Source organism: Mustela nivalis (genome assembly GCF_964662115.1).
Source record: "Mustela nivalis genome assembly, contig: HAP1_SCAFFOLD_601, whole genome shotgun sequence".
Lineage (NCBI taxonomy): Eukaryota > Metazoa > Chordata > Mammalia > Carnivora > Mustelidae > Mustela > Mustela nivalis.
Window position 1 is genome coordinate 450,788 of NW_028136061.1, and position 22,273 is coordinate 473,060.

At 36.4% G+C, this 22,273-nt stretch overlaps 1 long non-coding RNA gene across 2 annotated transcripts; it reads right to left on the reverse strand.

Annotated features, from left to right (window-relative positions):
* Nucleotides 1-231: 231 nt before the first annotated feature.
* LOC309857295 lies at nt 232-20,741 on the reverse strand. 2 transcript variants are annotated; one of them, XR_014307615.1, is made up of 4 exons: nt 20,562-20,741; nt 11,499-11,579; nt 1,539-1,597; nt 232-592 (listed from the first exon to the last, which is right to left on the reverse strand). It is a non-coding gene; the product is annotated as an uncharacterized lncRNA (long non-coding RNA). The 2 variants fall into 2 exon arrangements; XR_014307614.1 differs by lacking the exon at nt 11,499-11,579.
* Between the last annotated feature and the right edge of the window lie 1,532 nt (nt 20,742-22,273).

Here is a 22,273-nt window from a genome sequence, read left to right on the forward strand (position 1 = left end):
AATAGAAGCACAACCAATTGCAGTGCCAATTTACCTAATGAATTCCCAGCCTACCAGAGTGAGCTCCACTCACATAAAAGGCACAGTCGAAACCTATGCACAGCTTTGTTCCAAGAGGTTCTTTATGTTTAGTTTAACAATGCAGGAACTCAAGATGAAATGAGATTATTAACTGGATATAGATAGTTCTCTTTTAAAACCATAAAACAGATATGCCAACATGAGAGCCACTTTTATAGACCCACCTCAAACCATTTATTTCTTAACCTCTGTCAGCATCTCTAGAGAGCATCAGCATCGATACAGAACAGATCCATCCCATTTTCTGTAGCCCACAACAAAGAAAACAGCCAGGAACACATGCTGAATCATAGGCCAGCTAAACTCCTGCTATTCACTCTAACTCTTTCCTGCCTTAGGGACTTGCTAACCTAGAATTCTGAGTGAATGACAACAAGAATTCATAATTCTGCTTCAGGTAACTCCAAGGATTTAAGAATTTGTAAAGCATCGAAGGAGTCAGATTGTTGATAGGTCCAAGTCTCCCCAAAACTCATATTCATGAAGGAATTTGCATTTCTATTTCTGTGACCTGTAAATAAAACAAAAGAGTCACTAGAATAAAAACATGTTATCTTTGGGAAATTGTTTTATAAAATCGGCATGAGAGGAGCCTGAGGCTGAAGGGTCCTTGCAATTTTTTACTTTATGTTTTATAATCTTGTTGTAAAAAGAACATGTTTATTCATGTTCTATCATTTATTTATACAAGAATTATTGTTAAAATTAGGTTCTGAAAAATAATAAATATAAGACTTTAAAATTCAGTCTCCAATATATATTTAATTTCACTGATGAATGAGAAAAACACATATCAAGGTAGCAGAGGCAGTTTTAGTTACCAGATAGAAAAAAAAAATAGAAACTACAAAATGTAATGAAAAAGCAAGATGGCAAAATAGAGCTGTAATCTTTAAACAACCCAGGTAATGTATGGGAGTTGAAAAAAAGAACAGTGTTAAAATATGTGGAAATAGTGTTTGAATATTTGTTTGTCTCTCTAAGTAATAGAGAATATAAGAAAAATGGTATGTGTGCATCATCCCAACTCTAAGAATAAAGTGTATGTGTAATTGTCTTCAGTTTCTGATCACCATATCATACTATAAAGTGTCTCTTCCTTGTGTAAGTCCCACTTTAAGTTGAGCTGAAAAATCATTCAGATACATTTGCTTTGGATTTCCCCCCAGAATATAAGTAATGTTATATTTGATTTAAGGGAGGAACTAAGGGAAATAGTTGATTAAGATACTAGATAAGAGAATAAAGCAGTAACAAGTCAAATAAGAGATCATAAAATCAAGCCTGTATTTAAAAAACAAAGGCAGTTCATTTTTGTCTTGTGTTATGTGCTAGACAAAGTACATAGGTCAATAGAGCATTTTCCTGGTTTTCACATTTTGAGAGTGAGGACAGGAGAGCTGATTCTTTTCCTTCCCTGGAAGCTCACACAGCTCCATTTGGCCACCAGATCTCACCTGAATTTCTTCAGAAACTTCAGATCTGGGATCCTTGCCTCTGTCTCATGCTGCTATCTCTGCACAATACAAACAAAGCAAAAACAACATTTCTCTGTTGCTCCTAGCATTCTCCTTTCAAATAAATAACAAGTAATTATATCAGTTACAGTTTATTAAAATCCATCTATGGAACCCAAGTTTCTGGAGAATAGATGCCCTTATTTGACTTGGTTACACAAATGGCATTGTCACTTAATCCCATACTCATTCTGGATTGTTTGAGTTGTGTGTTGAAGTAGCAAGGGTTTTTTTTTGTTGTTGTTGTTGTTTGTTTGTTTTTTGTCATGAAAACCCATACTTACTTAAAAGTATGACTGATAGGTAAACTAGGGTTATTCCTATTTGAGTATTTATACAGTTTATTCTTTTTAAAAAATCAAAGGAGTGCTCCTGTCACTTTGAGGAAAGAAAGTGAAAGAGTTTGAAGTTAATGGTAATTTTAAGGTTTTCAGTATATTTTAGAATTTTGAGAAACTCATAATCTCCCACCAAAATCTTTATATTTTTAGCATCTTAAAGACTTTAATATGATTTTGTATTATTCTATAAAATTTCTACATTTGGAAGATCTGTGTACTTTCAGTGATTCAATAATTTCCAGATAACCAATTCAAGATGTTAAAAAAAATTAGTATAGATAAATAATCAAATAAAAGTCCAAGGTAGACCAATGGGTTGTTAATTTTACTAAGGTTATTTTTTAAGAGATGTTTTAGGTTCACAATAGGGGAACATACAGGGAGTTCCCTTATGCCCCCTTCCCACCCCAACACGTGCATAGCTTCTCCCATTAGCAACATCCCCTACCAGAGTGGTACATGTGTTACAATTAATGAACCTACATTGTCACATCATAATCACAAGAAGTTCCTTACTGACCATTCATTCTTGGCTTTGTGCATTCTATGTTCTCATAGATGAATGTCTAATGACATTTCCATCATTATGGCATCAAACAGAGTATTTTCTGAAAATACTCTGAAAATCCTCCATGTACTACCTATTTATCCCTCTCCTCCACCATCCCTAGCAGCCACTGATCACTTTTCTATATCCATATTTTTCCCTTCCCTGAATGCTATGTATTTGGAATTATACAATATGTGGACATTTCATATTGGCTTCTTTAACTTAGTAAGATGCATTTAAGTTTCCTCCATGTCTTTCATGGATTTATAACTCAACTTCTTTTACTGCTGAGTAGCATCTTGTTTTCTCGGATGTATCACACTTTATCTGCTCACTTACTGAAAGATCTTGGTTGCTTCCTAGTTTTGGCAAGTATGAATGAATAAAGCTATTATAAATATCTGTGTGAAGGTTTTTTTGTGAACATGTTTTTAACTTCCTAGGGTAAATATCAAGGAGTACAACTGTTAGATTGTATGATAAGAATGTATTTAGTTTTGCAGCAAGTATTTTATGGATATCAACAAACTTATTCTAAAGTTTATATAGAGAGGGAAAAGATCCAGAATAGCCAACACATTATTAAAAGGGGAAGAATGAAGAACGAAGTTGGAGGACTGACACTATCTGCCATTAAGACTTACTATAACACTACACTAATCAATACAGTGTAGTATTGGTGAAAAGTAGACAAATAGATCAATAGAAAAGAATCAAGAACCCAGAAATAGACCCCCATAAATACAGTTAACTCATGTCTGATAAAAGATAAAAGGTAATACAATGGGGAGCAAAGATAATATACTTAACAAATGACACTAAAATGTGCACATACATGTAAAAATATGACCTGTAACTTACACTGATCACATAAATTAACTCAAAATGGGTCACAAATGTAAAGCACAAAACTATAAACTGCTAGAAATTAATGTAGGGGAAATACTCCATGACTTTTGATATGAGGATGACTTTTAATTCAGACAAATAAATCTGATTTAAAAAATGGACCCAAGACCTTAGCAGATACCTCATCAAGGAAGATGACAAATAAGCATATGCAAAAATGTTCCATATAATATATCATCAGGGAAGTTCAAATTAAAATAACACTACCCACCTATTCGAATAGCCAAAATCTACAACTCTGACAACACCAAATATTGGTGAGGATGTGGAACAACAGGAAATCTCAATCAATGCAAAAAGATACAGTCACTTTAGAAGATTATTTGGTAATATCTTACAAAATGAAACACATTCCTACCATATAATTCAGTAATTAATCTCCTTGGTATTCATCCAAAAGAATTTAAAATGTACAAAACCCTGAACAAGGTGTTTATAACAGCTTTATTTATAATTTCTCAAATTCGAAAGCAACCAGGATGCCCTTCAGTAGGTGAATGGATAAATAAACTGTGTTACATCAAGATAGTGGAACATTCAGCACTAAAAGGAAATGAGCTATTAAGCCATGAAAAGACTTAGAGGAACTATAAATGTGCATTACTTATGTTAAGAAGCCAATATAAAAAGCCTATACTTTGTATAATTCCAACTATATGACATCCTGGAAAAGAGGAGAATATGGATATTATGAAAGATCAGTGATTTCCAGGGGTTTAAGGAGTGGCTGAAGAGATGACTAGGCAGAATACAGATTTCTTGGTCAGTGAAAATACTCTGTATGCTATTATAATGATGGATATATGTATTGTATGTTTTCCAGGACCATAGAATGCACAGCACCAATAGTGAACCCAAAGGTAAACAATGGACTTTCAGTGATTATGATGTTTCAGTAGAGATTCATCTTTGGTTAAAAAAAATACTATTCTGATAGGTATCATTGACAATGGGGAAAGATATATATCTATATATAGAGATATATAGGGACAATGTGGAAAGATATATATCTATAGATATATATATATAGATATATATCTCCATTTAGATATATAAAGGAACGAAGTATATGGGAGACATCTGTACCTGCCTTTCAATTTTGGTGTAACCTTAAACATCTTTAAAATATAAAGTTTTTTTAGGGGTTCCTGGGTGGCTTAGTGGGTTAAAGCCTCTGCCTTCAGCTCAGGTCATGGTTCCAGGGTCCTGAGATTGAGCCCCATATCGGGCTCTCTATTTGGCAAGGAGCCTGCTTCCCCCCACCCCTGCCCCTGTCTGCCTCTCTGCCTACTTGTGATCTCTGTCTGACAAATAAATAAAATCTTTAAAAATACATAAATAAAATAAAATATAAAGCATTTTTAAAAAATACTTAATATTCCAGGGCTCAAGGTGTGCCTGGATGATTTAGTTGGTTAAGTGTCTGCCTTTGGCTTAGGTCATGGTTCCATGATCCTGGTATTGAGCCCATGTCATGTTCCCTGCTGAGCAGGGAGCCTACTTCTCCTCCTCCCACTGCTGCACCCCCAACTTTTGTGCTCTCTCTTTATTTCAAATAAATAAATAAAATCTTAAAAAAAATGCTTCACATATTTTTTTAAAGATATATACATATTTACATGTATAAATACTTACGGGTATATTTTACATGAATCACCTATCATGAACTGGTCATGTCAGTCCCACCCGATGGTAAGATTGGGCATGACAAGAAGCAATTTATCATTAATATTGAAATGGTACATATGAGAAGTGATCTGAGCAGGTCCAGAAGTAAAAACAAACAAACAAACAAACAAACAAACAAAAACAGAAAAAAACAGTGGAGGAGGAGGGACAAGATGGCAGAGAAGAGCCCCTGTTTCAACCAATCCCCTAAAGAGAGCTAATTATCTAACAGAACATTCTGAACACCCATGAAATAAACCTGAGATGTAGGATTATACACTTCTCAATCTCTACAGGGGCAGAAGACACCAGTGGAGATGTAAAGCAGATTGGGAAAGCCGGACTGATATCGGAGGATAAACAGAAGTTGGGAGAGAGCCACCAGAGAAACGCATTAGAAAGTAATATCCCAATATGAGAATGCTCTGTGAATGGGCACGAGCATTAACTTGGAAACTGGTTAAAAGCACTCAAAAAGAGCAAATGATTGAAAGGGGCAACTGGTGGAATCGGGTGATTACGGGCATGGGGCTAAGCCCATGGAACCATGATGGCCACCTCTGGCGACCACCTGGGGAAGAGAGAGTACAGCAGAGCTTCCAGCTCCTGGTCCCTGAGTCCCCAGGGCTGTGCAGCTTGCATCACCACTTGGCTGGGCACATTCGCATCCCCACATGAGGGAGTCAGGTGTGGATGCCAGCCTGTGCTCTCTAGAACTACAGCCTTTTGCAACTCTGTGAGTACTTCAGGACCAAGCTCTGACCCACTCCCCACTTGCACCCGAGAAAGCTCCATGTGGCCAGTAGCCAGTGGTCTCTAGGAGAAGAAGAGGGTCTGGATGTTCCAGACCCTCCTGAAGGAACCCATCACGATCTCTGGTCAGTAGCCCTCTGTGGTGACCTGTGAAACCCTGAGGCCTGGACCCCAGACAGCTGTCCTGGCAAAGAAACCACCATAAGTGGCCTCCCTGGACCAGTATCACTCATGGTTTTAGTGGCATGGGGGTGCAAAGATAAGCAGGCACTTTGGGCGACTCCTGGGATGGTGCCAGGGAATGTGCACTGCCTGTGGGAGGTTGCAGGGTTTATCAGAGTTTGCAGAGGGAGACTCTGTGTGTTTTGGACCACCCAGATCAGTGCAGACAGGCTTCTCTCTGAGACAGAGTTCTGGGTGCAGTTTGCTTTCCACTAAACCTCTGAAAAGCGACAAAAAGCTGCCAAGAAAAAACCTTCCAGAGAACAAAAGCCTGAAAAACCTGTATCCACAGAGCCAAGCCTCTTGATAGGGGACAGGAGACCTCAACCCAAGCAAGACTGACTGAAAAACAATGTGGCAGACCCCTCCCCAGAAAGCAAGCCAAAATAACTAGAGGACAACCATCACAGGATTTCCATAAGAACGTAAAACCCCAACATCAGGGGAAAACAATATATTAAGCTCCCAGTATTGCCCTAAAACCTGGATATTTCCTAGATGCAACTTTTATACTTAATTTGTTCTCACTATTTTTCTTTTTAATTTTTTAACCTACTTATCATTACAATTAGAGGTTTAATACAACATATTCCATAATAACCTTTTAACTTGAGCTTTTTTAATACATATACCAGTGTTTTTCTTTTTTTTTCCCTAATTTTAAAAATATACATATAGATATAAGCTGCAAGGCAAGCCTCTTTCCCTAATCAATACTACCCCTATGTATAAACCAGTTTTAAACTCCTTTTATCTCTGAAAAGTTGAGTCCTTTAACAAAGATATCAATATAAGCCAGGAAGAATCAAAATAACCTTCCTCACCCACACTGAGGATTTATAAGCACCCTACTATCTTTTTCTTCTGTCAGTGTTTCTGTGCATTTGTTTTTGTTCTGGTATTATATAAATCTTATCTCTGGGGTTTATTTTGGCTATTTTTGTTTTGTTTTGTTTTGTTTTTTCCTTATCACTTACATTTGTCACTCTTTTTGTTTGTCAATTTTTGTTTGTATACCTTATAAGCCCAAGAGGGAAATACATAGACATCCCAACCTCACTCAAAAAAAAAAAAAAATCTTGAATATACCAATTCTCTTTACACCTTAAAGAACTGGAAAATCAACAACAAATTAAGCCAACCCCATGCACAAGAAGGGAAATAAGATTAGAGCAGAGATCAATGAGATAGAAATTGAGATAGGAGAACACGTCAATAAAACCCGAAGATGGTTTTTTGAAGGAATCAATAAAATCAAGAGACCACTGGCTAAACTAATCCAAAAGAAAAGAAAGAGGACCTAAGTTAATGAAATTATGAATTAAAAGGGAGAGATCCCAACTAACACCAAAGAAATAGAAACAATCATCAGAAAATATTATGAACAGGGCACGTGGGTGGCTCAGTGGGTTAAAGCCTCTGCTTCCAGCTCAGGTCATGATCCAGCGGTCCTTGGATCGAGCCCCACATCAGGCTCTCTGCTCGACAGGGAGCCTGCTTCTCTTCCTCTCTGCCTGCCTCTCTGCCTACCTGTGATTTCTGTCTGTCAAATAAATAAATAAAATCTTTAAAAAATATATCATGAATAGTTATATGTCAATAACGTAAGCAACCTAGATGAAGTGGATGCATTCCTGGAAACCAATGAACTTCCAGAACTGAATCAGGAAGAAACTGACAACCTGAATATACCAATATCTAGTAATGAGATTGAAGCAGTCATCAAAGACCTCCCAAAAAACAAGAGCCCAGGACCTGGTGGATTCCCTGGAGAATTCTACTAAACTTTCAAAGAAGAAATAACACCTATTCTTCTGAAGCTGTTTCCAAAAACAGAAGCAGAAGGAAAGCTTCCAGACTCTTTCTGTGAAGCCAGCATTACTTTGATCCCCAAACCAGGCAAAGACACCACCAAAAAGGAGAATTTCAGACCAATACCCCTGAAGAATATGGATGCCAAGATTCTCAACAAGATCCTAGTTAATAGGATCCAACAGTACACTAAAAAGATTATCCATCATGACCAGGTGGGATTTATCCATGGGATGCAAGGGTAGTTCAACATTCACAAATCAGTCAATGTGGTAGAACAAATCAATAAGAGAAGAGAGAATAACCACATGGTCCTCTCAATTGATGCAGAAAAAGCATTTGGCAAGATACAGCATCCATTCCTGATTAAAACACTTCAAAGTACAGGGATAGAGGGAACATTCCTCAACTTCATAAAATCTATCTATGAAAAACCCATAGCGAATATCATCCTCAAAAGGGGAAAGCTGACAGCCTACCAATTGAGATCAGGAACACGACAAGGATGTCCACTCTAACCCCTGTTATTCAACGCAGTACTAAAAGTCCTAGCAACAACAATCAGACAACACAAAGAAATAAAAGGTATTCAAACTGGCAAAAAAGAAGTCAAACTGTCTGTCTTTGCATCTCTCTTCGCAGATGACATGATACTTTATATAGAAAACCCAAAAGACTCCCCCTCCCAACTACTAGAAGTCATAACAGCAAGTTAGTAATGTGGCAGGATACAAAATTAATGTACAGAAATCAGTTGCTTTCTTATACACTAACAATGAAAATATAGAAAAGGAAATTAGAGAATTGATTCCATTTCCTATAGCACCAAGAACCATAAGATACCTTGGAGTAAACGTAACCAAAGAGGTAAAGGATCTGTACTTGAGGAACTACAGAACAATCATGAAAGAAACTGAAGAAGACACAAAAAGAATGAAGAGCATTCCACACTCATGGATTGGAAGAATAAACATTGTGAAAATGTCTATACTGCCTAGAGCCATCTATACTTTCAATGCTATCCTGATTAAAATTCCACTGGAATTTTTCAAAGAGCTGGAACAAACAATCCTAAAATCTGTATGGAACCAGAAGATACCCCGAATAGCTAAGGAAATGTTGAAAAAGAAAAACAAAACTGGGGTCATCATGTTGCCTGATTTCAATCTTTACTACAAAGCTGTGTTCACCAAGACAGCATGGTACTGGCACAAAAACAGACATGTAGACCAGTGGAACAGAGTAGAGAGCCCAGATATGGACCCTCAACTCTATGGTCAAATACTCTTTGACGAAACAAGAAACATATACAGTGGAAAAAATTATCTTCAATAAATGGTGCTGAAAAAATTGGACAGCTATGTATGGAAGAATGAAACTCAACCATTCTCTTACACCATACACAAAGATAAACTCGAAATGGATAAAAGACCTCAAAGTGAGGCAGGAGTCTATCAAAATCCTAGAGGAGAACATAGGCAGTAACCTTTTGGACATTGGCCACAGAAACTTTTTTCAAGACATATCTCCAAAGGTAAATGAAACAAAAGCAAAAATGAACTTTGGGGACTTCATCAAGATCAAAAGTTTCTGCACGGCAAAGGAAACAGTCAACAAAACAAAGAGGCAATCCACAGTATGGGAGAAGATATTTGCAAGTCACAGTACAGATAAAGGGCTTATATCCAAGATCTATAAAGAATCTTTCAAACTCAACACCCAAAAATCAGATAATCACATCAAAAAATGGGCAGAAGACATGAACAAACACTTCTCCAAGGAAGACATACAAGTGGCTCACAGACGCATGAAAAAATGTTCATCATCATCATTAGCCATCAAGGAGATTCAAATCAAAAGCACATTGAGATACCATCTAACACCAGCCAGAATGGCCAAAATCAACAAGATGGAAAACAATACATGTTGTGGAGGATGTGGAAAAAGAGGAACCCTCTTACACGGTTGGTAGGAATGCCAGCTGGTGCAGCCACTTTGGAAAACAGTGTGGAGACTCCTTAAGAAATTAAAAATAGAGCTACCCTATTACCCTGCAATTGCAGTACTGAGTATTTACCCCGGAGATACAGATGTAGTGAAAAGAAAGTCCATCTGTACCCCAATGTTCATAGCAGGAATGGCCATAGTCACCAACCTGTGGAAAGAGCCAAGATGCCCTTCAATGGACGAATAGATTAAGAAGATATGATCCATATATATACAGTGGAGTATTATGCCTCCATCAGAGAGGATGAATACCCAACTTTTGTATCAACATGGATGGGACTGGAAGAGATTAGGCTAAGTGAGATAACTCACACAGAGAGAATTAATTGTCATATAGTTTCACTTACTTATGAAGCATAAGGGATAACATGGAGGACCCTGGGAAATGGAAAAAAGAAGTGAGTTGGGGGAAATTGGAGGGGGAGATGAACCATGAGAGACTGTGGACTCTGAGAAACAAACTGAGGGTTTTGGGGGGAGGGGGTTGGGTGGGCCTGCTGGTGGGTATTAAGGAGGGCACATATTGCATGGAGTACTGGGTGTGGTGCATAAACAATGAAATTTGGAACACTGAAAAAAATTAAATAAAAAAAAAACAATGGAATGATATATATCACTCCACCTTCAAACACATTAAAGGATGCAGAGATGTTCTCTATTTTATCTACATTGAATTTGTTGGGTTACTCTTTGCAAAAACTAGGTGGACCAAAGTAGCAATGACTTACTGATAAAATACTCAAGTAGTAACCCACATTCTACTTATTGCACCTAATGTGATAACTTCACTAGGGAAGTTTAGTGTTAATTTGTGTATGTAATAAGCAGCTATTAATCTTATGAATGACTGTTTTCCATATGCATCATGAAAGTGAGTAAGAAGTCAATTTCATTCACATGGAACGATATTAATTCACAATAGTTCCACAAGCATTCACAATAATGTCATATTAATATTAATGACATTATTAGTGTGTTAATGACATTTGCAATCATGTCATATTAATTTTCTTACCTTATATCATAATATATTACAAAGTTTACTGGGCCATCTGGACATGTTGAATTGATCTACTACAATAATGAAATCATGTTAATCAAATGTGGTGACTGACAAATGGAAAATACTTTGGAAACCTTAATGAAATAATATGTTCAAGCAAGTTGGAGATAAACTGTAAGAGTCAGAAGCCAGCTACATGGGTAACAGTTCAGAATCTAACAATTTGAGTCGTGATGGTATCTGAACAAAGTAAAGTATAAATTATTGCATCTTGCTTTTTACCATTAAGTAAGAGACACAGTGCGTGGGTTGGACTTTTCATGATGAGAAGCAACATGTTTATGTCATGCTTTAGACTACAGCTCAATCCTGAGACATGGAAGGATGACTATTTTGGATGATGCCCAGAGCAAGAAACTTTCAAAAGGAGGTCACAGTACAGATATCCCTGCCATTTGACCCATATAATTGAGCATTCAATAAGTAGTATCTGGATTTTAAAAAGGACACTACGTGGAGTTTCTGCCAAGCCCCAAAAGGAAGTTCATAGCACAAATCCTTAATGTACTATAATAAGACCATACTTAACCATGTATCCAGAAACACTTGTCATGTGCTGGTAATATCAGTCCTACCTGGGTAAGATTGGGCAGGCCCAGATGCAATTCATCATTAACATTGAAGTGGTACATACAGGAAGTGACTTGAGTAGGTTCCTAAGTCACAAAGAAACAGAACAAATGAACTCAATGTCTTCTACCATGCCTATACTGAGATTTCTCCTTCAATTCCCACCTGTTGCCTAATGGGAGGTCCTTATGACAAGCTGCCAAAGAAAGAAGAAAATCAGTCTTCATTCACAGATGAATATGCCCAGTATAGGAAGGTAAATGTAAATGTAAATGTAAACTGCTGCTGCATTATAGCTACACTCAAGAGTGATCCTAAAACACAATGGTAAGGGAAGTTCCTCCTATTTGTTGGCATTTTTGGATGCTGTACCTGGTCATCCCTTTTATATGGAGAGAGAATTGGCTTGAGTTAAGCATATGCATGAGTTTATGGGCATTCAAAGATGGCTTATTTGGTTAGTTAATGGCCTGAAAGAAAAATTGAGGATTAAAGAACGGAAAAAGAATGCAAACAGATCTTTGAGATTACATATAAATGAATAAAGATCTCTCTATTAGACATTAATGCCTGTTAAAGAGCACTTATTGCAGAAGAGACACTAAACAATCAAGTATGAAATGAATTAGCCAGTCAGTGTCAACTAGCTTCTGTCCTTTATCATTCCGATACTTGCAAAACTCACTCTTTAACAGACTAGTCATGATGACAGAGATGGAGTCTATAGGTGGGCCCAACAACATGGGCTGACATTTACTAAAGCTAACCCAGCTATTGTTGCTGATTGGCATTTGACTCATTAGCAACAGAGGTGGATAGTGAGCTCTTGATTTCTTGAAGATACTTGATTTCTTGATTTTTTTGAGGAGGTTAATCAGCACAGAGACAAACTAATTATGTCATATTCATTTCACCCTTTCAGCAGGGACAGAACAGTGACTCATTTGACCAGATAAGCATATAATATCGTGAGTATGAGTTTCCCTTCCTTGTCTACAATACCTTGAACTTCAACGCTAATCAAAAGCTCATAGAGGCTTTGATTAAATAGCATGGGATTCCTCATAATATATCTTGGAACCAAGGCCACATTCTATGAAGCAAAAAATTTAGCAACTGACATAAATATGTAACTCACTGGAAGCGTGTGCATGTGTGTGTGTATCTATAGATATGTGTAAATGGAGAGAGAGAGAGAGACATAGAGAAAAGTAGATACAGATATAGAGAGAAAAAGAGAGAAAGAAAGAGAAGGTAGGCCAGCTGGTAGAGACCCAGGAGAGCTGTCTTTTGGTCCAAAGCCAGTCTGCTAGCACAATGCCTTCTTGCTCAAGAGAAGTGAATCTTCATTCTACTAAGGCCCTCAAACACTTGCCACCTATATTCTAGAAGATAATCTACTTTATTAGAAATCCACTGATTTAAATGTTGATTTCCTCTAAAAAATATTCATGGTAACATCCAGAATAAAGTTTAATCAAATATTTGAGCAACATGGCACAGTCAAGTTGACACAGAAAATGAACTGTCATAGGGGAAAAAAAAAGGATATGTGTGGCAATAATATCTTGTACATCTCCCTCATGTGATCAGTTGGCGTGGACCTAACCACTGCCACAATTTGTGATTGTTTAGCTACCCTTCCTAACTTAGTGGAAAAAAAAAAATATATATACACACACACACACACACACACACACACACACACACACATATATATATATATGACAATTCTTAAAATTTACAAGTAGTCTCAAGACTCATAAAATATATAAATTAGAAAATTTTGTTCCTACTTCTCATGACACTTAGGATAAGGAAGCATTCTTAACCTAACTCTACTTACTAAGAGCAAGTCAGAAGGCAATTTTATATGTGGTAAGTTTCCCAAAGCAAAGTATATGATATGCACCCTAATTATACTCAGGCCAAGAGTAGAATGGACTCCATAATGGATTATAGACAGCTTCATGTCTGATGATAAAATTAATTCATAAATAAAAAATTTAAAGAGTTGAAATAAACCTAGAAAGAAGAACTTAAGAATATTACAGTAGTAAAGATTGCCTTAAGAAAATGTAAAAAAGATTGGAAGTGTTAACCTATTCTTCAAAAATGCCAAATAAATTACACAAGTATTATAGCATGAATGACTTACATTATGGCTGTTTCTTGTTACTTCCAAAATGCATTGAGTAACAGAGATTACAAATAACTTTGCACCTTCATGTAAGTAATTTGAATCCTTTCTTCAGTATTTTAGCTTGTTGTGAGTTCTTTTTTTTTTTTCAGATTTTGTTTATTTATTTGGGAGAGAGACAACATGAATGGAAGGGGCAGAGAGAGAGGGAGAGAGAAAGAGAATCTTAAGCAGACTCCACACAGTGTGCAGTCTGAAACAGGACTCAACCCCATGACCCTGAGACCATGACCTGAGCTGAAACCAAGACTCAGATGCTTAACTGACTGTGACACCCAGGCACCCTGGTTCTTAATTTCTTGGCATGTAATCCATTAAAGAAATTTAATGCTTACCTCTGATAATTTAAGCATTTAGAAAAAATGTGGCAGGGATAAAACAAAACAAAACCAACCAGCCTACCTGAAAGCACCATTGTACTATACATTTCCTTCAATGAATACAAGTATTCCACAAATACGACTCAACATACTGGAATCATAGCATTAAGATTAAAAAGGCCAAAGTTATAATTGGGCCAGATGACAATATCATACCAATTCTGATTTTGTTGTTGTATTATTTTTCAAACTTTTCAGGGAAAAGAGGAAATTCCAACTGTTTACCTCTCAGATGTTCAGATGTAGTATTTTGTTGCCTTTAGCATAGGTACATATTCTGCTTATGCTGCTGAGATGCCTGGTTGTAAAAGAAGTCATAAATATTTCAACTTTTCTGCCAATTTTTCCCTGATGGGGGACTGATTTCATTCCTTAAGCATTATTCACTTTGCAATAAGAAAATTACTTCATATTTCCTTACAGGGAGTTAGAGATTAAAAAAAGAGGAATTTCCCCTGATGCTATTACCACCAACATTAATGAGATGATTGGAATATATATAATATTATCATATATGCATGTTATATATACATATATATAATTATGCCAATACCAGCTGGCAGCTGTAAATATTCTTTGATGATAATGTTCTTGAACTATTTTTAATGTTTAGGGTTTTCACTGGAAATGTTAAATCATCTATAAATATATTCTGTTTTGCTGTAGGTTTAATAGAATTCAAAAAATATGAATATAACTTTAAATTGCAAGGATAGATCTAGAAGTCTACCTAGAAGATCTAGGTAGATCTAAAAGACTACCTACAATTTCCAAAATTGGCTAATGGACTCAATATTTATTATGTATGAGGGATGATTCTATATGCTAAAGACAGAACAAAGATACTTGCCTTCATCAAGCTTATATTTTACTGGGAAGGTTGAGACAATAGAATAAAATGTGCATTATGTTAAGAGGTGATAAATGTTATGGAGGAAAAAAAAAGAGAAAGGAGATGGGACACACACCCCTACACACACTCATATAGGACATGAATTTGTAAATATGTTACTGGGACTCATCACTGAGCTGGAGACATTTGATCAGTCTTGAGGGAGGGAAGGGAGAAAACTACTCCATGTACCGCCTAAGGGAAAGACAGGGAGACAGGGAGACTTGGCATAACAGAAGAAATGTTCAAAGTGAAAAAAATATATATCAGATGGAAAGAGCATTTTAGGTCATTAAGATACTGTCACTCTGCAATGGCATTAAAGAATTTAGAACAGAGTAGTGATATATTAATGTGATTATCCTGGCTGCTGTAGTGACAACAGACAGAAGCGGAGATGATGGAAGTAGAGAAACTTGTTAGGAGGCCATAGGAATAATCAAGACTCAAGGCAATATTGCCTTTGATCACAATGTTTGGAGTACGCAGAGGTAAGAAATTGTTGAGGGAAATTGGGATGTATTTTCAAAGCTGAGACAAGAATGTGATATAGGGCGTAAAGGAAATAAAAATCAAAAACAATTCAAAGATGTCCTCGTTATCAGTGGAAAACCTGGTATTCTCATTTCCAGTTCTGTAAGAAGATTAAATTTAGGAGAAAACTTCAGAATTTGGCATGGGAATTATTATGACAAGTAAGATACAATGCTGAAGGGAGGGTTTTTCCATTTGTTTGTTTTTTTGTTTTTTTGTTTTGTTTTTCCTTTCCTCCCGTAGGTAAAAGAAATAAGAGTATGTTTTATGCTGATAGTAAGGATTCAGTTAAGGGAGAGTGGGAGAGGATCAGGGGATAGGTGGAAAAATTGCCCGAGAAATATCCCTGAAGAAGAGGGATGAGATATGATAGACAAATGAGGGTTTGAAGCTTGAAGAAGACCACAGAAACAGAGCAGGGAAGTGTGTCTTTATCCTAATTTCTCTTTCAGGATAACTTTTCTTGAAACACCAACAAGATTTTGAAATAGTATCTTCCAGTGCTTTTCTTGCTTTGAGGTATAATTTACAAACATTGAAATGAACAGATAATTAAATAAGTCCTGCAGATTTTGGCACATACTTATATGCATCTAAAGCACACTTTATTAATGTATCTCCCTTTGTCTCAGTCCCTAATCAATAACCTCCCCATTCTCACAAATCCACAGAAGCAAGCACAATTCTGCTTTCTTTCACAGTATAATAGCGTTGTCAGTTTTAAACCTCCTACAAATAGAATCATAAAGTATGAATTCCTCCTCTGCCTGTGTCTTCTTTTATATAGCTTAATGCCTTGGGATTTACACATGTTATTGCACAAAGCAGTAATTTGTCCTTTTGATTCTTGAATAGTAGTCTATTGTGTGAATATGCATGTTTTATTTATCTATACCTAATCATGGACATTTGAGTTTTATTTATTTATTTTATTTTTTTGTGATTATGAACGGATTTCCTAGGAACATTCTTATAAACACTTTTATAAGTTTTGGCTTATGATTTCATTTTTTTACTTGATGAACACTTAACAGTAGAAAAGTTGAGTTATAAAGAAGTTATATTTTTAATTTTTTAAGAAATTGCAAAAAACATCAAAAAAATAAAAGAATTTACCATATTGTTTTCTAGAATGATTGTCCATTTCTACACTCACTCTAGCCATATAAGAGAGTTCTGTTTGTTACATACCATAACCAACATCCAGTTGGATGTATCGTACTATCTTATTATGGATTTAATTGCATTTCCCTGGTAATGGTGCACACTTTTCATGTGCTTATTTACCATTTTCCTCTATAGAGTATTTCTTGATGTCTTCTTTATTTTTATTATTGTCATTGTTGTTGATTTCCCTGAACAGTCTTTTTAACATTGGAATTCTGTTTTTTGTGTAACACTTATTCTGGGGTTCAGATATATGTACTGTAAATATTTCTTCCAGTTTGTCACTTGTCTCTTTATTTTTTAATGTGTCTTTCAAAAGAAGATGTTTTACTTTTGAATTTGTTCCTCAGAGATGTTAAAGTATTCTGTTAATGTGACTGATAGTGGAGGTAGGTATGGCATTGGAGTTATTTTGCATGGGAGGTGCAAGTCGGAAGCCTCCTGCTATCAAATCATAGTCAGAGAAATCTGTCAGAAAGATAAATATAAGGTGCTTGCATCTATTTGGGAGAGCCCCAACAGTGCATTGTCTTTGTGGAAGTCTCCAGTGAGAGTTCTGAGAAACCAAAGTTCATCAATGCCCTTCCTTCCTCCATAATTCCTAGGGTCTAAAATGTCCCATCCCTAGGTGCCAATTATTTCTCACTCTCAACCTCAGAGATTCTGTTCCTTTGCCTGGACTGTTCTTAATCTCCTCTTCAGTGTAACCAATCATTTTTTCCTCATCTTTATTTTTTAAAATTAAAAAAAAAATAGTCTAGTTGACACAGAATGTTAATTAGTTTCAGGTGTGCAACATAGCACAGCATTCTACATCCTTATAATTTACACTGTCTTCATCACTGCGTAGCTACCACCTGTCAGCATATGATGTTATTATAATATCGTTGAATAAATTCCTTATGCTGTACCTTTCATCCCCATGACTTATTCATTCCATAACTGGAAGTCTGTATCTCCTACTTCCCTTCACCCATTTTGCCCACCCCCCCCCATCCTTTTTCCTCTGACAAACATCAGTTTATTATCTGTGTTTATAGGTCTGATTCTGCTTTTCCTTATTTTATTCACTTGTGTGTGTGTGTGTGTGTGTGTGTGTGTGTGTGTATGTTTAGATTCCACATATGAGTGAAATTATAGAGTATTTTTTTTCTCAGCATGACTTCACTTACCGTAATATTCTCTAGGTCCATATATGTTGTTGCAAATGGCAAGCAATCTAATATCCATCAATAGCTGAATGGATAAGGAAGAGGTAGTACATAGATAGACACAGACCCATACACACATACATACACACACAGAGGAATATTATGCAGGCATAGAAAAAGTCTAGTGAAACCAATCTTAACCATTTACTCCAAACTTTTTTTCTTTGTCATGGTCCAGTCCCCAACAACCTTCCCCAAAATTTCCACCACCACCATTTTTCCCTTTTTTAACAATTGATATTGCTCATTATTTATTAAAAATACCTCTATTCCCTCTATTGTGTGTTGCAGAATCATGTAAGATCTGTTTTTTAATTTATTCCCAAATTTTATTACCAAAGTAGCATTCCATTTTCATGATTGTTTTAAAATCATTTTGTTAAATAAAAACTGACTCCAATTGCATAATTTACTTTTTTTTTAAGATTATATTTATTTCACAGAAAGAGACAGCAAGAGAGTGAATACAGGTAGGGGGAAAGGAAGAGAGAGAATCATGCCCTCTGCTGAGCAGGGAAACCAATGTGGGGCTCAAATCCAGGACCATGGGATCATAACCTGAGCCGAAGGTAGATGCTTAACAACTGAGCCACCCAGGCACCCCTAGAGGTACTGCCTTCTAACTGAAAATATGGTATAAGAAGATGTGTGGTTTTAACAAATAAAGAGTCTAGAAACATAAACACACAGAAGAGGTTAATAATTTGTTTCTGCATATTAATAAATTAAACAAAAATTGGGGAAATCACTTATTTTGGGAGTGTCTTTATGAATTTTTTGCCATACATTAAAATATACACATATTAAAAGGTTTGTGAAGCATCTTATCATACATCTAGTTTTTCTAAATGGTTAACTTTAGGAGTGCCTGGGTGGCTGAGTTGGTTAAGCATCTGCCTTGACTCTAGTCATGATCCCAAATCCTTGGATTGAGCCCCCCTTTGGGCTCCCTGCTCAGTGGTGAGTCTGTGTCTCCTTCTGACTCTTCCCCTCCCCTCCACTCATACTTACATTCTCTCTTTCTCTTTCTGTGAAACAAATAAATAAAATCTTTAAAAAATAAATGATTAGGTTTAAAATCACGTTATTCAAAACGAAGCACAAACACACTGTCATACTCACACACAACATTTTGCATAGTTTCCCCTGATACTTCTCTGTTTCTATCAAGCAATGTTCACTGACTTAATTCAAAGTAGTCTGAGGTCATTCAAAATAGAGTCATTATATTCAGTAGATAATAAAATGAGGAACATGTCCTATTATCTCAAAGTTACATGTTCTTTGAAAACTAGAAGATGGAAAGTAACACACAACTATTATTGCAAATGATGAGTCTATAACAAAGGACACTGTGTCAAGGGGAGGAATGAGTAAGGGACATATGGGCTAGGTAGGGAGAGGTAGGGGGCTCTGTGATCAGGCTCATAGAAATCGCAAAAATATGGAGGTATGGGAAACCCAGAGATAAGGGAACAAACAGGACCACCCTGCCCTAGGCATGTGGGATGGTTGTCTTTTTTGTGATAAACACCTATGACCAACAAAGAATACCCAGACCCTAAAAAGGAAGTAATCCATTGAAGGTGTTATCACTAGTCCTCTTCAATGGTGATATCAATAGAGATGTTAAAAGGATTTAAGCTCCCTGGTTAGCTTTCTATAAAAGACCAACCCTAAATACCCTCTTCAGCAACCATGTTGGGGCTGACCCCTCTCATTCTTGATAGCTTTTTCTACATCTTCACCTAATAAACTTCTGTCTTTTCACACACACACACACACACACACACACACACACACACACACACTCTACCAGATTCCAGTCTGTCATCTAAAAAGCTTGAATGTTGCCACTCCCATCCTCACAATAAGAAAAAAGTTGAAAAAACTGAAAATCAACAACTCTTTTTAGATCTCTCTGGAAATTGAGGTCCCGGGACAGATTACTTACATGACAACTGGAGAGACAGACAGGCACATACAAAGAATCAAAGTTTATGAAAGGAGAAGCCTAGAAGTAGAAGGCTGTGGCTGGAGCCAAGTAGAGACACTTTCAATTTTAAGTGGTGAATTACTGGAGACTTAGTGTAGGCTAGCTTGTGACTTAAAAATAGAAAGAGGCCCAGTCATAGATAGGCTTCCCACACTCTCAGGAGTTTATTAACAGGAGGACTGTCAAATTCTCACATTGAAGACTTGGGAACTCTTCTTTCCCACAGAGAGTGGGGAAAAAGTAGCTATTTTGAAATAGTATAATGCTCTCTGTTCTCCTTAACATGGTCTGAAGAAAACTATTTTATAAGAGCCTAACCAACAGGGATTTTAACAAATGCTAACCAACCTTTGGGAAGAGAAAAATCCAACCATAGCTACTGATGTGGAGGAAAAGGAATACCCAACTCAGGCTCAATAAAAGACTAAGACATAATCATAGAACTATAGAATGTTTCCCATCTTCTAACATCTTACCACCATACCAGTAGGAATCCTATATAACAACAGGAATTAGAGATGAAAAACTGCAAGCTTCAGATCCAATTTAGGAATCTCTAGGAAAATCCAATGAAAACAAGTGAGATAAAAATAAAGATATTAGAGGAAATTTTAGACTCTGACTCCTACTGGTAAAGCAAATAGTAAACACAGATAAGCATAAAATCTCACACGGAAGACATAGCTACCTCAATTCCTTTACTGGATACTTCATCTCTGACTTTCAAAAAGAAGTAACAAGCATGGGGGCACCTGGGTGGCTCAGTGGGTTAAAGCCTCTGCCTTCGGCTCAGGTCATGATCTCAGGGTCTTGGGACCGAGCCCTGCATCAGGCTCTCTGCTCAGCAGGGAGCCTGCTTCTTCCTCTCTCTCTGCCTGCCTCTCTGCCTACTTGTGATCTGTCTGTCAAATGGATAAATAAAAATCTTTAAAAAAGTAACAAGTATGTTAAAAAGGCAAATATACAGCCTCAAGAAGCAAAGCAAACATCAGAACCAGACTTAGCTATGACAAGAATTTTTAGAATTATCAGAATAGGAATTTAATATGATTAACCATGCTGAGGCCCCTAATGAAAAAATGGACACCAAGTAAGAACAGATGCATAATTTAAACAGGGAGATTAAAACTAAGAACAAAAAGGATCTATTAGAAATAAAATAGTCTGTAACAGAAATGAAGAATGACTTTGAAAGGCTCATCAACAGGCTGGCAACAGCCAAAGAAATAATCACTGAACTTGAAGGTATTTCAATAGAGGTTTCCAAAATTAAAATGCAAAAACAAGAACAATAATATGGAATTGAATATCCAAGAACCTTGGCACCATTACAAAAGATGTAACATATGTGATAAAGGACTTGTATCTAAAGTATACAAAGAATTCTCAAAACTCAACAATTACAAAACAACAACCAAATAAAAAGGGGACAAAATACATGAACAGATATATCATCCAAGAAGATTGAGATGGAAAAAAGCAAATGAAAAGATGTTTACCATCATATATGATTAGGAATTGCAGGGACGCCTGGGTGGCTCAGTTGGTTAAGCAGCTGCCTTTGGCTCAGGTCATGATCCCAGCGTCCTGGGATCGAGTCCCATATCGGGCTCCTTGCTTGGCAGGGAGCCTGCTTCTCCCTCTGCCTCTATCTGCCTCTCTGTCTGCCTGTGCTCACTCACTCTTGCTACATATCTATTAGCCTGGTTAAAATGCATAAAAAAATTGAAACTATGAATTTTTGGTGAATTTGCAGAACAATAAGAATAATTATTTATTGCTAGTGGGAATGCAAGTTGGTAGTTACTTTGGAAGATAATTTAGCAGGTTTTTATAAAGCTAAGCATTGATTAACCATAAAATGTAGCTGACACACTCTTAGGTATTCTCCTAATAAGTTAAAAATTTATGTTCTTTTTTTTTTTCCTTTTTTTAACCTTTTTTCCCCTCACCATAGCACAGGAAAAGAAAAAAGAAAAAAAGAAGAGAAAAAGAGAAAGAAAAAGAAAAAGAAGTAATTAATTTAAAAAAATCATGACAAGTTTAAAAAAAAATTCTGTTCTCACAAAAACTTGTTTATGAATTTTTATTAAAAAAAACAACTTTTTGCTAATTGCCAAAAGTAAGCAAACCAAGATATCCTACAATGGGTAAATGGATGAACCATCTATGGACATTCATACATAGCAATAATATTCAGCAACAATAAGAAAAGAGCTATTAATCCAGGAAAGACATGGTGGAAACTAAACACTGTTGTTGAAAGAAAGAAGCCAATCTGTATGATTTCAGTTTTATGACATTCTAGGAAAGGTGAAACGATAAAGAAAATAAACAGATCAGTGGTTGCCAGGGATTGAGAGGAGGAAGAAAATGATTGGTCAATATAGCATAAGGGGT